Below are 6,751 nucleotides of genomic sequence, written 5' to 3' on the forward strand. Positions count from 1 at the left end.
AATCAATAATCAAAGCACAGGGGCTTGCACCCACTATCAAATATGTAGCTCCTGTATATATACAAGTGGAGCTGCATATTTGATAGTGGGAGCAAGCCCCTGTGATCCAAGTCCCATTTATTTTGCATGAGTGTTAAACCCTTCCAGCTAAAGAGCATCAACTAAACTATGTTATAAAATTTACAAATATTTCTCAAATTAGTCGGGTTTGAATGCATGGCTCGTATTACATGCATTAGCATGCGGAACCGGATCCAGCACTTCGTGTTAGGGGGCGTTAATAGTAGGGTGTAGAATTTGTGAAAACTCAAGAATTCCAATTTTAGGAGGCGCACGCCCGGTTCGCCTTTCCTTGGATAAGTGCCTGGCATGAGCCGAAATGTAAATAGCCCGCTCCTCATAAGTAAAGCCTTAATTTATATTATAGATACATGTAATTAAATGAAATATCTTAAATTAGGTAGAAAAGATGTAATCGGTTAAAATTTTGGAAATACCGAAACCCACTTCGTTGGACAAACTGAATATCTATACTTTTTTAATAGTTAATTAATAACTTTACTAGTTGTCCAATGTTGCTCGTGTTTTGAAATACTAGACTTTAAGAATGATCTGACTATAGTATTATCCTAAGAGCTCTATCGACCAAATGTGCTAATGGTAAAAGACGTGAACCTGTACATCTGACGCTAAATTTAAATCTCACCATTTATTGGATATTTGGTGATGTTCTCAATATCGACCATAGTTTCCTCCTCCTCCCCATTCTCCTCCAATTCCACCGCCCCATCTACCTCCTCCAATGATTCCTCCGCCACCCCCAGATCCTCCCCAGATTCCTCCGCCGCCCCATCTCCCGCCACCCATTATTCCACCACCTCCCCATCCTGGTCGATAGTAATCGTCATCCCATCCGCCTACAACGATGCGAACAATTACACATGTACTTGTCAACTAGTCATTTCAAGGACGTATGTCAATGGGATAGTTATTGTGAAAGTCATCTTCCTTTCGTTGTTTTGTTTTTTTGGTTGTTTTTTTTCTTATCTATTATAGTATTATTGTATGCTCTTTTCCGTATTGGCGCTGTAACATTCCCGATGTATCAATAATGGACGAGAATTCTGTAAAGGACCGAGACAACGCCGAGGGCTATAACAGCCGTCCTAGACCTTTATTGATACCAATGACATGGTATAGGTCCAAATATAGAAAAGATCATATTAGGACATTTACCAGGTCCATTATTGGTACCGAAAGCGGGCATTGATGTTTTTGTTAAAGAAATGTGAACCATTATTTGTATAAATTAATTTTAAAAATGTTTTGATTTTTTTTATCAGGACGAATAACAAAATTAAAATTTCTAGTACAATTTTGATTTCACAAAAGTAATTTATGTATCAGTTTATTCTCTCGAACGGTTCATTTTAAAAGGCTTTTTTTTTTAGAAAAAATATTCAAGTTAACATAGCGCCACCTGTAATTGACGTCCTACACAAAATTTGATTTTTGTCTTGTGGCATTGGTTATCATTTAAGAATTTGTATTTTGCGAAAATATTGGTGTTTTCTGTTCTTTTTATTGTTACTAATTCATTGTCCTTCTCGTCGAAATTGCCCGGTAATGAAAATTTTCTGTTTAATATAATGAATATGTATTTCTATTTATATTGTAATAAGTTGATTGACTTTACTGAGTAAACATTTAGTCGTGGTACATGTGTAAGCAAAGAGTATGGCAATTGACCGCTGTACACGTTATAGATTGCATTGTTCATACAATGCAATTAAGACTTAAACAAACAAAAAGACCACTGATCGCCCCTCCCTTCTCCCCTCTAAGTTAAAATGTATAAAACTTTTCAGTCAAATAATAATAAAGGAGTATAATATTGCATGTAAATTGTATTAATAATCTCTACTCTCGTCTAACCCATTAATCTTTAAATAGCCCTTGTTTGGAAAATATTTTTTTCTGGCTTAAGATTTATATGGCTTGCTAAGACATCGACTAAAACAACTGATTATTCAACTATTGACTTGAACAGTATCATTTTTATGATTACCTCCGCCTCTCCATGTAGCTGAAGCCACGCCCACAAAAACAACTAGCAGTAGAATCTTTATCTGTTAATTAAAAAAAGGTAAAACTAGAAAAAAAAAGATGTTAGGCAACGCTCACTTCACTGATATCCAACTCCCACATGGATAACATGCAAAATTTGACCTCAACAATTAAAGGTGCACAATGGGAATATATAATTAAGATTCTGTTTGAGTTCCATTAAATTTCATTCATTCGTGTAGTTAAAGTAACCGATATGGGATGGGTACCCTGTGTCCCCATATTCATAAATGACAACGTCTGAATACTACAAATCGATTTGAATCAAAATATAAAATAAGATATGCACAATCTGAGTACGCAATACCGAAGGAAGAAGTATATATATATATAAGGGTCTGAAAAATTCCCAACGATGTTAGAACTGTCAAATTTGCGATATATATATAGCTATATAAACGTCTCAGAATGTGACGACTCTATTAGCTACACTGCGAAATCGGATCAAATTGATACAGGAAAGATAATGTAAACTTATAGAAGGGTCTGAAAAATTCCCAGCGATGTTAGAACTGTCAAATTTGCGATGCAAATTTTTGGTCGTTTCCACCGCAAGACTCGAACTCGTACCGCTGTGACATCTATGGCAACACCGCCTGCACGAACTCTAGCATCCAAGACCACTCGGCCAGCTAGGCTATATAAAAATAAAGCTATATTATTATATAGCCTAGCTTCAGACCCTTATAATGGAAGGACAGACGGACACTCCTATCACAACATACCCAATGAGGCATAAAAATACATCGTTGCTATAAATTCACCCGCAAAAGGGGAAAAATCCCCATAATGCCCATTTGCCTGTGGACCCTTATGATTATGTTGTCTCTACGTATAAGTTTGGATAATTCTAAGGGAATAAAATAATAAAACACTTGTACGTACATATGGAACACAGCATAGAATGCAAGGTTGAAAAATCAATAATAAGGAGAGAAACTTACCATGATCTAAGCTCTTTGTTGTATATTTGGTGAAATCACCAAGCTCACCCTATGTTTATATACACAAAATCCTACCGTGTACATATGCTTACAATTGCTTTTAAATTGCTTTATATTGTCAAGTATGTTACTGGTCAGTGAAATTATTAATAACCGTGTTCTGTGGTTAATTAACCCCCAAAAAATACATATGATATAATATAATAACTTGGTTGATTACTCGTGCTAACAACACACGCTGAGGTTTAGAAAATGTGGGGAATTTCAATGTTAACAAGGAAATTGTTTAGGATTCGTTCTCTCCTAGACAGGCACTCTGCCTTCATTCAACTTACATTGTGTTTTCTAAATTAGACGATTTTAGAACAAAATATTTCTTTGAAACGTTGCAAAACGTAACTTTCAAAAATACTGCATTTACATTTTAATTAACGTTTACGCTTAAAGGTAAGCAATGATTTTTGAAGCGGTCAAAAAGTTACTTAATTTAGCACATGACATTGAATATATGACTTATTAAACTCAATTACAAACTGAAAAATTGTCCGTTCTTGGACTATAATCGAAAGTTCTAGAATAATGTGTACATTCGGGATAACGTGGAAATGATCACTATTTACAGATGCGTGTAATTTAATAGGCAGTACATTAAATTATACCCAGGGCCAAATAAACTATTGACCTCGCTCATGCACTTGCGATCGGGTCAGTATTTGCTCCGAACATTGATCACTTTTAAATGTGATCACTACTACACATATACAAGTATCAGTGTGCAATTTTGGCATCAAGTAGAAATGACACGTAAAGAAGGAAGGAGCAATTCTAATGGGAAATCAAGACGTGGCAATCCTTGCTCGAATTCCTCATATTTTAATTTTACTACGCTGCACGAATTAGGTTTACCAAAAGACACAAATGATTATTTAAAAGGTAAGATATTTTTCGTTTCGATTAGAAAATGCATTTTATGTTTAATTTCATTAAACGGGATGCATGTCTGTTAAAAATCCCCGTAGTTACATTTATATACCCAGTGGTTAGCAACCATTTGATTTGTATAGGGTGGTTAGGATCAATTTTTTTATCCTGTGTTTTTATTTTGAGAAAATTTAAATCGTGCCTTTTTGATTCCCCTCTTAAAATCAAAGGGTAGGATATATGGATTAGTGAGTATATCTGTTCGTGAGTACAGTATCTTTAAGTGTCCTACACATGCATGCAGGTTTATAAATTTGTAAAATCAGTAATTTACATCGTGTAACAATAATCAAAGACATGTTTAAATTTTCATTTCCAATATACCATAAAATTAATGGGGCTGTCTGTCACCTCAATGCCCCATTGATTGGGTCCCGGTGGTCAAACGAATAGGCCCCAGCAGCTGTAAGCTTATCGTAAAAGGCGACTAGACAGTGCTCAGAACCCTGGCTGGGAACTATGGCGCTCTGCCAACAAAACAACTGGATTGTGTGCCCTAGGTGATAGAATGGACTATACCTGGCATGCTACATGCTGGGATCGTCAGGTCATAATACGAAAAAAAATCAACCTATTAGTAACTGCAAACCACAGTGGTGCAATGTGTTGGAAAAGACGCCGATTCCTCGCACGTCAAAGAACCCTGCTGTGGTATTATATTGGTATGGGAACCTTTGCGCTCCGCCGCAGGAGGCTAAATTGCCCGTCCCTACCAACTTCCCCCTATTTCCAGTGGCAATCAAAACTTGTCGACCCCATCATCATTGTGTCCCATCCTTTTTTTTTCATTTCATGTTCGTTTTTGGGCGGTAAACACCAGCAATCAATTAATCAATTTACCTCAAGTTGTTATACGGCTCTAACCATCGGAATTTTCGTGAAATAGAATCTCTTCATTTAAGTTAGTTTTGTTTTCTGGTTATCCATTTAACAACAGATAGGATTAAGAAAATGGTTTTAATCACTTCCCTACAAAGTTTATCCCACAGCTACCATTCTATATTTTCAAACATTAACCGCCTCGGTGGCTTCGGGGTAGCGTGCTCGCCTCGAGTATGGGAGGTTGTTGGTTCTATCCCCGACCGAGTCACACTAATTTTTTTTAATAGTCGTTTCTGCTTATCTGCCTTGGAAGCACGTGACATGTAGTAAATAGAGTGACGATTGGTTGACTCGGAATCCGAGTCCGCGTTAGATGGCATGCCTTCCTGCGGTTTGTTGCAACAACATTTGTATATGAGTTAGCACAATAAAGATCTGGTTTAGCGTGCTGGACTAGTACAATACAGGTCGGTCTTTCCAACTGGTCAATCATTGCATGAAATAATTGCCATATGACTTTAATTCATTTTTTTTTCATCTTTATGGACTGTACGTATGTATGTTTGTATGAATGATTTATATAATATTGCATAAAAATTTATAAGAAATATATCGTATTATTTTATAATATTTCAGAGAAATCCTAAATTATCCCATTGGATATCATGTACATGTGCGTACATGTATGGAATTAAAATTTCCCTTTTTTCTAATGGTTTATCTTAAAATGTAGGGGTAATAATTTATAAGATAAGATAAATTATAGAAATAAAAGCAAATTTGATTGATTTGTGTGATTTATTACAGTGTGATAAAATAAACTGTTAATGTTTACTGTTTATGCATGTTTCGGTAAAAAGTAAAAAACACCTGAAACGATTACTTCTTTTTTCTATTGATTCTTTTTAGGGGGGAGGGTTGTTAGAAAATCATATGGAGTACTGTATTTAGAGCGCTCTAAGTTTCATTTTGGGATTCGACTGTATTAATTTAAAAATGCAAGATATTTCATGCGGTTATTCAACTAAATTTCATGTTTTGTTTTGTTTTGTTCTGTTTCCATTTAACACATTTTCATCAATTTAAAAGCAAATCATTTTTAGAAACAAACCCCGATATTGCAATTAGCATCCAAGTTTAGGGTTATTTTTTTTATTTTATTTTATTTTTTTTTTCAAATTGCCAATTTTACACTGGTACAAAGAATTACGATGAAAAAACAATACGTGTACATGAAAGTAACACAATTGAACAGCTATATACACCATATAATTATATACAATCACACAGAAAACATAATTAAGCCAGCTAGGTGTTAGCTTAAACATATAATCGTAAATGTGATAACATACATACAAATATAATAGATATAAGATCCAGAAACAAGCATAGTTATGCTTTTATAAATCTGTCTTCATAAGAACAAGCATGATATAATTGACATTTTTTTTGCATGCTCAATGACAAATACATTGAATAAAATATAGCACAGTTTAAGAACTTATAAAGAATTCAGTTGAAAAAATTAAGTGAATGAAAACAATTACAAAAAGAAATGTATATATTGGAATGATCATTAAGTTTCCAAGAGAAGAGAGAGAAAAAAAAATATTATAATTTTTTTTTTCAAATAAGTAAATAAATGTATAAATATATGAGTATCAATAACAATTAAGTTATGTGTTAAACCTTTTACTTTTCAGAATGAATTTCTGGAAAAGCTTAAAAACCATAGAGTTTTGTTCATCTGATAGCAGAATAGATCCAAAAATAAATAAGCTCGTATCAATACTAACATTGATATTACAATCCGTCATAGCATTAAACATATCTTGTCTTATAGTAGCATATCTTTGACAGTGTAAGGTGAAATGTTC

General features: G+C 34.3%; 1 long non-coding RNA gene across 1 annotated transcript; it reads right to left on the reverse strand.

Annotated features, from left to right (window-relative positions):
* Positions 1-887: 887 nt before the first annotated feature.
* LOC148621752 (uncharacterized) lies at positions 888-5,121 on the reverse strand. The gene is made up of 3 exons (XR_015920859.1): positions 4,893-5,121; positions 2,069-2,129; positions 888-917 (listed from the first exon to the last, which is right to left on the reverse strand). It is a non-coding gene; the product is annotated as an uncharacterized LOC148621752 (long non-coding RNA).
* Positions 5,122-6,751: the final 1,630 nt, after the last annotated feature.

This window comes from Perna viridis, chromosome 3 (assembly GCF_037379345.1).
Source record: "Perna viridis isolate PV_CMFRI_1.1 ecotype Kerala chromosome 3, ASM3737934v1, whole genome shotgun sequence".
Classification (NCBI taxonomy): Eukaryota; Metazoa; Mollusca; class Bivalvia; order Mytilida; family Mytilidae; genus Perna; species Perna viridis.